Source organism: Octodon degus, unplaced genomic scaffold, assembly GCF_000260255.1.
Source record: "Octodon degus isolate 3935 unplaced genomic scaffold, OctDeg1.0 scaffold00181, whole genome shotgun sequence".
Classification (NCBI taxonomy): Eukaryota; Metazoa; Chordata; class Mammalia; order Rodentia; family Octodontidae; genus Octodon; species Octodon degus.
In genome coordinates, this window is record NW_004524757.1 from 4,886,497 (window position 1) to 4,899,117 (window position 12,621).

At 40.9% G+C, this 12,621-nt stretch overlaps 1 pseudogene; it reads right to left on the minus strand.

Annotated features, from left to right (window-relative positions):
- Positions 1–9,995: 9,995 nt before the first annotated feature.
- LOC101582009 lies at positions 9,996–11,839 on the minus strand (annotated as a pseudogene).
- Positions 11,840–12,621: the final 782 nt, after the last annotated feature.

A 12,621-nucleotide genomic window follows, 5' to 3' on the forward strand; every position in this document is an offset into this window, starting at 1 on the left:
CTCCCTAGCTTGGCACTTACTGTGCTGAGCTCTCTCCACAGAATGGTGTTCATTTTAATGGCACAGACAAAAGGATATTTTTGTCATAGGAATTAATCTGTGATTGACATTGAGGTCATTTCCTATGTGTAGCCATTTTAAATTAAGCTGCTCTACACATGTATATCTGCACTTCACTGTTAGGTGATGTCCTTGTTTGGGGACAGTGACTAGCAGGGGGAATGTATGTATGTGATGTTAATTTTGTTATTGTTTTTAAAATGTCCTGGCTGATTTTCATAGTGACATTATCAGTTCATATCCCTACCAACAAGGAAGAAGAAATTTCCCTACCCCAGACTTGCCAACGTTTGGCTTATTTGATATATTGACTATAGCCTTTCATTCATTCTAGGATCAGATAGAAACATAGTGTTGTTTTACAAGCGTTTCATTCATTGCCAGAAATACTTACAATTTTTTGATAAATGTAATGCCAGTTTTTGAGTTGTGGCGATAGTTCTTGGGTCTAGGCACCTGGCTGACAAGCACAAAGGCCCAGCTTCCATCCCTGGTACACTAGGTGGTGCGCGACCCAGAACCTCGGGTTTCCTCACTGGCCTTCAACCCGGGGGTGGTGGTATAGGCTTGTAATCCCAGTACTGGAGCTACTGGGACAGGGAGAGCGCTATGCACATACTTATTTAAATGATCATTTCTTGGGGCCCGCTAGATAGCTTAGCAGTCTAAAGAGCCTGCTGAAGCAAGCTGAAGAGTGTGCAGGGGACCCCGGCTTGATACCTGGAATCACATGCTGCAGCATCCCCGCCCTCAGGGTGGACTGAGCTAGGAAAAAAAAATTGAAAAAGAAACAGAAAAATAAGATTATTTCTTGATTGGGCCTTTTAATGTGGGGGCCTGTTTTTCCTTCCTTTATATATTCTAGATATTTATGATTTGTTTTAACAGTAGCTGGCAAATTTTTTCTCAATTTTGTAAGAAAAAGAAATTAAGCAGAAATAACCTTTAAAGATGGGTGAAATAGCTCACAGCATAAGCTTTTGACTGTCATGTTCAGGATGGAATTTCTGTGATCTTATTATGATTTTTTCACTTCCTGCATTCAAACCCAAGACATTGGACTTTCATGATAAGATTGTTATCGGTGAAGAACAGCACTATTGACTTTTATGTGTTCACTGTGGAACCCACTAAGTGTCTGAATTAGGTTATTACTGTAGTTTTTACATCTTTATGTAGAGAATCCTATCTCCCAATAGTGGTAATTGAGATTTTTCCTTCTCTATACAGATAGCATTTGTTTCTTTTACTTACCTGAATATTCTGGCTTATCTTTTAAGAACCGTATTGACCAAGAGTAACTATAGTGGTTTTCCTGGGTTCAGGATTTCCTGCATTCTGTTTCTCAGTACCTTATTGATTACTTCTCATTCTGTGTTTGTTAAAGAATTTGATCTGTCTGCCTTTTATATTTGTATCCCCTTCTTGGTTTCAATTGAAGGAATGTTTGCTTCCAGCAAGGACTTTGGGTATACTGCTTCCCTTTCATTTCAGGAAACAGATTGCGGGACACTGGCCTGCATCGTGTACAAAGTACTTGTAGATTGTGGGTTGGTGAGATGGCTCAGTGGTCTAAAGCACCTGCTTAGAACAAGCTTAGCAAAGCACAGGGACCGCAGTTCAATCCCCCAGCACCACATGCCAGCCCGCCCCGCCCCCTGGTGGGCTGAGCTGGCCACACACACACAGACACACACACACACACAAATAAATTAAAAAAATTAAAAAAAAAAGTACTTGTAGATTGAGTAGTAAATGCCTTGGGCCCGCCTCCTCTTCCTTCTTGGTTTTTAGTACTGCATCCTCAGTTCCGTGGAGATATATTGGAATGTTCAAAATGTGTATAGCTTTTCGGGTCTAGCATCAATAGTGTATATGCCTCAGAGTTCATACATCGCTTGTACATTTTCCACTTAATTTGAATACAGTTTCTTGAATTAGTAATGATCTTTGGAATTTTGGCAGTACCTGGTTTAATTTCACCCTTTTCATGTCTACTTCATGATTAGTGTGTTTATTTCCTTTTTTGCTATAATTGGCTGGAGTTTTGTCAAATTTCCTTACACCTTCTAAGACTTAGATCTTAAAAAAGAGCAAGCTCTTAAATTTAGTGATTCTTCAAGTTTTTATTAAGAATTGCATGGCTTGTACTGTGAGTTATGTAACTTCTTTGTTTAGATAACATATGTATTTGTGTTGTACTCATCAAATCTTGAAGTGCATGTTCTGTTTTTGTGCTCTTGTTGTTCTGAGTTTGCTCTGTTTTTCTGATGTGGGTATTTATCACTACAGACTTTTCTCACAGGAGTGCTGCCATTGTGGCCCAAAAGTATTGCTAATGTTTATTGGCATTATTTGATTCTGGATTTCAGTTGTGTTTCACCAAACAACAGCTGTATTTGCTGATGTACACTCCATAACAATTTCTACAAAGTACTGTAGGTCATGTGTTCACAAAGGGCCATATTTGAGTCAATTCAAAAGAATGGAAATTAGTGCATGCATGGTAGTCATGAAGTAGGGCACTGAACATAGAAATCAGTGGCCAAGAAACCTCTGAAACTTTCAAACGTATGGAGAGTAAACAGTCCTCTCTCGAACAACTTCATGTATTTATTACAGGATCTACAGTGTCTCACTACACACATCATACTCCTAGTTATCCTCGTTTTCTTCTTCTTCTCAAACGCTGGTATTGCAGGTGTACACTTCCAGTCCCAGTCTCATTTACCTTCTCACTGCTCACCAGTTTTGGGCCCAGCACAACACATCGGGGATTGATCCCTGGTCACTGCATCTACTTAAGTAGGCACTTTCATCAGCTGAGCTGTCTTCCCTGCCCAGTCCAATCTGGAATATTGAGTAGGTCACAGAAAATAGTAAAATGTTATTACATACTGTCAAATGATTGTTTGATTTTTACCTATACTTCACAATTCTCTGAATATATGCATGGAATGATTTCCATTCTTTTTTTTTCTTCCCAGTTAGTCTCTTTATTCTTTTGGTAATCTCTTTCATCCTTAACTACTTCCACTATAGTTGGTGAAATATATAAGGCTTCCAAACAAAATTTGGCACTGAGATGACCATAGTCTTTTTCTCTTCACTGCGATTCAGAATTAAAACTTTGGTTCTTGTCTTATTCCAGCCTTAGTAGTTTCCACTGCAGAAGTTATTTGAAACAACATGGAATTACACTATGCAAAATTATAGGAATTAAAGAATAGTTTTTATATTTCCTAATGTTGCCTTCAAATTACTGGTTCAGACTACCAGATAGAAACATGCAACTTGGTAAAAAATGAGAAAAAACAAAGAATTTAAACATTAACTGCTGCTGTCAGCAGGATAACCTTATGCCATGTGAAAATGTGATCCTGTCATTATCTTCTTTTGGAGATTAATTATGAATAAATAGGTATGTTTGACTGTGAAGATGACCACAAGTGAATTTTGGCAGTTAATTTCATTTATTAACTGCATTATACTGAGGAACACGTATTAGGTCAGTACAACATGTTCCTTGGTGTGAGAGTGTTGGTCATAGAAGCAGGAAACTGGCTTTCCTCTCTTACACACGTCTCCAGTTCTGGCTCCTGGCCACCATAAATTGAACAGCTTTGGTCATTCAAGACCTTCCCCATGTTGTTTCTACTTTTGAACCATTCATTTATAGACGGGAATCATGAATCAGTGAATCCTATGTGTCTGAGACTGCATCCAGCGACGAGAAAGCAGACTATTATTACAGCAATCCTGCTTGATCAAGATAAAAGCTTAGTGCATTCCTGAACTCTTCTAAACCTTGCAGCACCAAGATTAAAGCTTAGTATATGCAAATCTAAATAATATTTAAAAGGTGGTCAATCCCAGCACTGTAAACCCATAGAATAGCTTGAACTTAACCATTAAGAAAAATCCTACGTGTATTACAAATGAATCTGCAATGTCAGGGAACAAAGCAGGAGAAAATCACTGTTAGAAATGAGAAAAGCCAGTGAGGCTAAAGGTTGGGGGAGCTTTAAATATACCCCAGTCAATACAGATGTTCCTCATGGGGTACAAGGGTAGGATCAACAAATCTGAGTCTTCCAATTCCATTATTCTGGAGATGAACCATTGATTAAACAGAGGGTGTGTTGTGGGCAGTATTGTAAAAGATCCCTATTGATGGAGGCAGAGGTTATAGATTGTCCAGACGGGGTAGCAAAAATGACCCCTGTGGAAATAGTTTACAGTTACAGACATCAGCCTAAAGTCACACATTCAACTTAATATTGAACCACTATTTTACATATATGTATGATATATATATATATATATATATATATATATTAACGTGCTGTACATACACAGTATATATTCTTTATGCAGTCAGCAGAGGGTGCTGATAGCTGACAATGCCCCAGTAGCAGTAAGCACCCAAGTGTTGATTTCTAGAACCATTCTCCATTCAAGTACTCATAATTTCTTGGGGGAAATCCTTGAATGTGGGGTTGGAGAAGGTCATCATACAGGAGGAACCTATAACACTATGAGGTCCTGCACACTGAGCACTGAGGTATATATTCAGTCAGAACATAGTGTGGTGTTTACCAAAATCCACAGTATGGAAAAGCATAGCAACTTGCTGTTTTGAACAGCAAAACCAATTGCAAGGGAAAAGAGGGAGGGAAGATGATGCCATACATTAAAAGTTATCTAAGAGATAGAACAAAAATTATAGCATATGTACCACAATGGAATTTACATGCATAGAAGCTAATTCATGAGCATAAGCCCATCAGAAGAGTACTTAAAAGAGTTGAATATGTGATCATTTATACCTTTCAGGGGCTGTCCAAATAGCTTAGTGGACTAAAGCACCTGCAAGTAGGCTCAGGGGCTGATAGTTCGGTCCCCTGGCCTGCAGTGCCATCCCTGCACCCAGGGCACTCTGAGACTGTGATTGAGACTGGGCGTGGTAGCATGTATGACCGTAATCCCAGCACTTGGGAGGCTGTAAACAGGTGTATTACTATGAGTCCAATCTAGTAGTGAGACTGAACACCCTGTAGACCCTTCCCTGAAATACACAAAAATATGTCTTTCAGAAATGATAACTGTTGCATTTATTTCATTTTTCCATCAAACATGACAATTTATTGTTTAAAATATGTCTATATACACAGGTGCAGAGGTTTCAATTCTTATAGCTTTTTGCATCAAATAGTAAAATTTCTTCAAAATCCCAAAGATGCATAAGTTAAATAGCAATATGCCTTCTGTAATACTTCATTCAATTTTACCCATTTTAAAATTTTTCCAGCCCAGTTATGCAATGGAGGATATGTAGAAAATCAAGTAAACAAAGTAAACAACTCCTGTACTTAATGAATAGTAAAAAAATCTACCATGACAGCCATGCTAACAGTATTAAATCTTTTTAATCATACAAGATGAATGGGTTTAAGCTTATTGCTGAAACGAGTATAGTTGTTCAAAGACTTAATTTTTTTTGCTTATTGACTTTCTTTTTTAAAATTTGGATGAATTTATTTATTTTTTCCATAATTTTATTGAGAAACAAATAGCAATAACATAGTTTCAAACCTAATTGGTAGGACAGTTTCAATAATTAACACATTGCATACTTTCTTCCTAGTGGTTAATTGCTGTACAAGATGCGGACTTGAGATCCTATTTACAAACACCATTAGAACAAATCCCTCTATTAATTAAGAGAATGTAACTATATATCTATCCTAACCACTTTGAATACACAGACAGTCTTGCCGTGTTGCCCAGGCCGGCTTCTATCTCCCTGGTTCACGCAGGCCTCCTTCCCAGCCTCCGGTGAGGAGCTGGGGCTATGGGTGTATGCCATCATACCTGGCTCAGGATGTGAAGCACCTGCCTGCAGTTCTAGCAATTGCTAACTCAAACTTCCAATGGGAAATTTGCATGTGTTCACCTTTTCTATAATTCCTCTAAATGAACGGGTTTACTCTGCATGTTTATGCAAACAGAGTCTACTTGAGGGTTTAAGCAATAATGGTAGATCACATAAGTCTGATGAGTATACTAGCATTCTATCACAAGACTACAAATTTCTAGTGTTATGTAGTTACTAGTAATTTGATACCCGCATTTATTAATCATGAAGCAATATAAAACTAAGCTTGAATTTATTACTTTTCATTTTCTAATGAAAGATTATCTTACTTCCGTTGCAGATGTGATGCATATAAACGGGGCAATCACAAGACATTCAAACTGTAAGATATAAATGGACATAACAGTGCTTACCCTTTAAACTCTTTCTTAGTTCCTTTATTTTTATTTTTATTTTGTTGGAACCAGGGATTGAATTCAGGACCCTGTGCTTGTGAGGCAAACACTTCTTTCACTGAGCTATCTCCCCAGTCCATCTTAGTTCCTTTAGTCATAAGCATGTTTGAAAAGGCAGAAGTTACCCATGTTTATTAAGTGAGCTGCCATGGATACAACAATCAAAAAGGTACAGAGTTTCAAAAATGGTAGGACAGAAGCAAATATCAGTGTGCAGTATGTGAGATACCTAGATACAGAGTTGTCTAATATGGTGTATGTGGATTAAGTTTGAAGTATCTTAAAACTAGTATGTTACATTTATTTTAATTGTGATTGTTATTTACAAATGTATATAGAAAGAAGAAATGATACCATTCTTTTGATTTCTTCTACATTCTTCCTGTGGCTGTGATGTACATAGGTAGACAAACAGAATGGAATGAAGTTTGCCTTGTATTTTCTGTTACTGCTGCTAGGTTTGAAGTGTACAGCGCTAATGATAGAATGCTCTCTGTTATAACTTTAACCTTGGTGTAATGAAATATTTCCATGATATACATTGTCCATTACAGGTGAAATCCTTATGGACACTGGTCAACTTTAAGCAACGAAATCAATAAATATCCAAACAGGTAAATAAACAGAGAAAATAATTCCACCAAAGGAATTAAAACTGTATTTCAAAGGTTGAGCCACCTCAGTTGTTTGAGGACAAGGTTCTTTGGAGACCCAGTCCACCAGTAGTCTGTCAAGAACTAATCACCACCAGATGTCGAACTACAGCCTGCAGAAATAGCACTTGTTCAAACAGGTTCCCAGCTTTTTCAAGGGGCAAGGCCAGAGCTGAAGGGGCATTGTGTAAGCCCCATCCCAGACAGAGGGTCACCAAGCAATCCAGACATTCCTGTTTTGTCATTCCTGTACAATGAGGAATGACTTTCACCTGAGACCACATTGCCACTTGGGAGTCACATTCTTGAAAGAAGGGAAACATATGCGTCCATGGAAGACAGGCATCAGGGCTCTGTCCCTCGGGAGGTTGGGAGCACTTGAGGAGACTCCTCTGCTGTCAGACCCCAGGCACATTGCTGGATGTGGAGTCAACTGTCCGGAGCTCACTGAGTTAGAGCAACAGGAGGGCCTTTTAAGAGGTTCTGGGGGCCCTGCCTGTTAGCTCAATTATTTAGGACCCTGCTCATGCAAATGCAGTCAGGTGCAGGTTACTGAGGTTAGATGCCTTTACCAAAAATGCCCTTAAGGCAGACTGAGCCACAAAACAAATCCTTCTCAACTTTAAGGGCCCATTTATTGGCTAATTTTGCTGAATTCACACACCTACAATATTTCAATGGCAATGGAATACCCATCTCCGACAAAACTAAACAAAAAAGGGGATACAAATGAAGGACCATTTTTTATCTGTACATACTAAATAGTTAGGATAGATATACAGCTACTTTCCCTTAATTCAATGAGAAGAAAGATTTATACTAATAGTGTTTGGACAGGATATCATGTATGCATCTTGTACTAGGAATAACTACTATGAAGACAACAATGGGCAATATATTAATTATTATAACTATCCTACTGAACTGTTTTGAAACTGTCTCATTGATATTTGTTTCTCAATAAAATTAAAAAAAAAAACTTTTAGGGCCCAGCAAATAGCTCAGTGTATGAAAGCGCCTACAGGCAGACACAGTGCTAGGAATTCCATCCCCAGGCCTGCCTTGCTGGCCCTTCCTCCAAGGTGCACTGAGAATGCAATTGAGACTGGGTGTGGTGGTTCAGGCCTGTAATCACAGCTCTTGGAGGCTTTAAACTGGTGGAGCACTAAGAGTTCAATCTAGTAGTGAGACCCTGAACACCCTGTAGACCCTTTCCTGAAATAAAAAAAAAGAGGTGCTGGCTTCAGGTGAGAGTAGCAGAGTGGGAAGAGTCATTTAGCTTAAGGGAGATGGAATGTAGGGGAAGGAGAGAGCTGCTAACATCAAGAGAGGGTCCTGAAACTATTGAAATGTATGTGATTCATCAGTCCGGGATCAATACAGAGGTCGATTTATTAGAATAAAGTTCACCTTTAAAGGACCCAGGGAGATGGTGCCTTGGACCTTGAGAAACAGAATCTGGTGCACAGAGAACTAGGGTACAGTCTCTGCCAGGAAACAAGGTGTTCTTCCTAGGGAGCAGGGAGGAGCCTGAAGAATTTTTTTCTGTTCCTGCTGTCAGACCTGAGAGACCCCGTGCACATTCCCAGATAGAACATCCACTTACTACCTCTGCTGTGCATCAGAACAAGAGGAGATCTGGCGTGAGGTGTGCACTACAGGTAAGGAGAGGGAAGAGAGCTGGGTTGGGCTCTCTTACGGCTCACGAGGAGGGGTTGTGGGAGGAGTGAGGAAGCCTCATCCCAGAGAGAGGGACTTGGAGCAATCCAGATTTACCTGTGGAGTCAGCCTTGCACTAATGTGAAAGTATTTAAGGGAAAAGCCCAGAGGTACCCTCAGAGAATCCCTCATACAGAATGAGAGCCTGGGGACCCTGGGAGTGGGAGTGTTGTCCTGAAGTCTGCACTTCATGTGGGCTAAGAAGATAGGACTCCAGACTGGTTGGGTTAAGTTCAGGGGCTGAGAGGGAGAGAGGAAGCAGGTAGAAGGCCTGCATATGCCCGCTACCTGTCTCTGCTCTCTACAGTGCACTCTGGCAGTGAAAATTCTCAAGTGAGCATCTCCTATGCCTCAGGATACTCCTAGATCTCAGAGCCTGGATCTGAGGCCCTTCTTCAGGTGGGAGCAGTGGAGAGGCCCCAGGCTCAGTTAGGTCAAGTTGAGGGTCTTGGGGTAATTGTGGAAGTCCCCAGGTAATACTTCCCTGCCTCTCTTACCAGCCCTGTACCTGGGACACTTCTGCCTGGACACTCCACTTCTGCTTTGTGCCTTACAAATCCACACTGCCACTCTTTGTCCAAAAAGGAATATACTACTAGTGACAAAGGACTACTGGTATTCTGGCTTAGGGGACCAGTAAGGTGAGGTCAGAGGAGAAAGAGTAGCCTGAGCAAATGCCTTTCAGCAGCTTCTGTCAGTCACGTGAAGGTATGTGTGCGACAACCACTGACTTGAGTTTCTGGCCTTAGTGAGAGGGAAGGGCCTGGTTCTGATGGCTGCCCTTCATGAGAGGGGAGCAGAGCGAACCTGTTCCCACTCCAGGTGAGGTTCTGGGTAGGGTGAGGTTCTCTGCACAATTCAGATCTATCTCTGTGGTTGCACCTGAACCCCACAGAGTCAGGCTTATCAGGATAATACCCCTTCACTCACAGTAAAGACTAAAATTAAGACACAAAAGAGGAACTGTGTAATAAATAGGGCCACAGTTGTAAACTGTCATTTCTCCTCCTAAGACAACAAAATTGAACTCTAGTTGTGTTGGGAAGCAGCAGAGTTTACAAGAGTGGGCAGGAAATAGCTGTACAGGCCAGGTGTCCTTTGCACATTTTTCAAAAAGTTGTAATTCTACAATCCCAAGGGAACAGAGGTTACAGTCACTGAATGACAATTGATACTGTATGCTCTTGATACTTCAGTTGTTTTTTAATGCCTGTGAATATGCAGATATGTTTACATCTGTTTGCCTGCACCTCCTCGCAGTGCCACTGGGTGGCTATTCTGGACAAATGGTCCTCCTCCATGAATCGCACTTGGATGAGTTGGGGAAGCTGCTGGATGTTGCCCAGGACGAATAGGCTTAGCAGTCTGTGCAGAATGCCCTCTTCTAGCCATGTTCTTTGACCTGACTGCTTCCTTTATATGGTTTACTTCTTGCTGATAGCGTCTTCGATCACAAGATGTATTTTCTTTGGCTTCTTTCAGTGCTGTCTCCAAAGCTTTCATGCTCTTGGCTGTAGCTCGAAGTCGCTTCTCTAACATAGGAAGTTCACAGCAGAGATCTGCACTGTCACGTACCAACTGCTTGTGCACCTATGGTGAGTTGTCTGAGATTATTTTCAAGGAAGCATATCTTGTGCTTCTGAGCAGCATGCCTCCAGTACCGTCAGAATCAATCTCAGCACCCTTTCTAACTCTGGTGGCCAAGTCATGAACAAAGGGCTTGCACAGACTGTGCAAAGTCTGAAGTTCTTTTGCCACTGTCTCTTCCAGTCCCTTCAAATCTTGCTGTGCTTGTCCTCATCTATCTTGCATAATTATAAGCTTATGTAGTTTTCTGCTCTTTTCCTTATCTGTAGCTTTTAATTTTTCATGTCCTACTCTTAGACGTTCTTGCTCTAATGTCATTTTCTGTTTTTTGGTCTTGAAGATCAGTTATAAGTTTCTCCTTTACCTCAACTTCATCTCTCAAACTACTGATTTGTTTTTGATGAGTTTCCCTGTGATGTTGGATCTGCTGATCAACAGCTTGCTTGACTTCATTAGCAATCTGAACTTTATGTATGTGCTCTTTTCCCATTTCATGGACCTTTTCTTGTGCTTGAAGCTGGACCAGTTCTTCATTGAGTGAATCGACAGATTCTTCCAGCTGTCTTTTCTTTTGCTCCACATTTTGAAGTTATTCAATCAATGACTTGATTTTGGCTTCGTCCCGAGAAATACGAAGCTGGCATGCTGCTAACTCCTCATTCTCTTCCATCTTATTGTTGCTCTCAGTTTGTGTGCTTTCTAACTGTTTGCAGTGCTTCACCATTGTTTTGACTTCTGACTTCATCTTGCTAATGTACAGCCTCGCAGCAGTGAATTCTTCGTCTGTCATGCCAGTGCCTTAGGCTGCTATACATCGTTTCCTACAGCAATTCATATTTCTGCAAGGTCTTTCAGCAAAGATGCCATCATCTCAGCTGCTCTTTTTTTTCCTGGTGGTTGGTCATTTCCTTCAGTTTTTGAAGCTCAGCATCTATACTTGCTAAAGTTGCTGATTTCTGATTTAATTCATCACTAAGTAATTCATATTCCTTAGTTTTATCTTCAACTTCCTGAAACTTGTGATCAGAATTGACAGCAAGTTCCTCTAAGGCCTGTAAAACTTCCTTTACTTCTTCTTTAGAGGCATCATTTTCTGCTTGAAGGCAGTTCAGCTCAGCTTGCATATTGTCTTGATCCCTTCTAGTAGATGCCGGAAGCTCCTCCTGGTCCAACATCTGGGTCTTTAGTTTCTCTACCAGTTGGCTCTGCAGGTTACTTTCTTCATCATCCTTGTCATCAAGATGTTTGTACAGTTTAGCAATTGCTTCTTCACACTTTCTTCTTTTAGAATCAGTGAAACATCCAGTAACTCCAGGCGTGGCTGCCGGTTTGTCTTTGGTAATAGTAATATTCTTGTTGACTGTGAAAGCTTCCAAATTGGCTTTCTCTTTGTCAACCTATTCATCAACAGGCACTGTCTCCCTGTTTGTGTTTGGGTGAATGTATCTCTGTGTCTCACCTAGACCCTTGATAGGCCATGAGATCATACTCTGCCATCCTGGCTCAAACTTGTGGTTCTAAGGTCTTCAGTTCAGTGAGACCAGTGACCCACTGCTCAGTCCCCCCCAGTATGACATTCTCCACTGAAACAATATGGCGTGGGTGGGTGTGGACAACCCCAAGGAAGCAGAGACTCAAACTTACTACAGAGAGTGCTTGTGTGCATTATGGGATTCACAACCTTGCTTGAAGGGTTTTTCTGGGAGCCCTAGAATAAAGCCTCGAGGGAGCTGGGTTCATGAATTAATGTTTGGTGTGATTGGCTGGGTCCCAATGATACAGAGGTAGTCAAGACATCAATAAGCATGTGACAGCTGAGCTGAAGATGTTCTCCCCTACTTGGCCCCTCAGGGGCTGCTGGGCCTCTTGCACAATAGTGTTCTTACTTCCAAGTGCAAAAGGGCCTTAAACTAGAAAGGGATAATCCATCAGAAATGGCTGTCTGCTTCCACAGTAAACACCCTGTAGATGTACTACCCTCACCTGCCAGCAGTAGAAAAAACACAGATTTCCTGACCTGAGATGGCAGCGATCCAGCTGCTTACCATTCATTCTCTTTGCCATGGGAATTGCAACCGACAAAATGAGAACCTGAGAATCTGAACTTCTCCACCTGGATTGTCCAATAAGGTTTAGGCATTTCCACTTACATAAAGCTATATATAAGTTAATTAAAGCTGTATCTCCTCAGTAGCACAGCACACATTTCAGGACTGCGAGACACCATGTGGTTTGTGAGTACCATATCGGACAGTGCTACCCAAGTGTC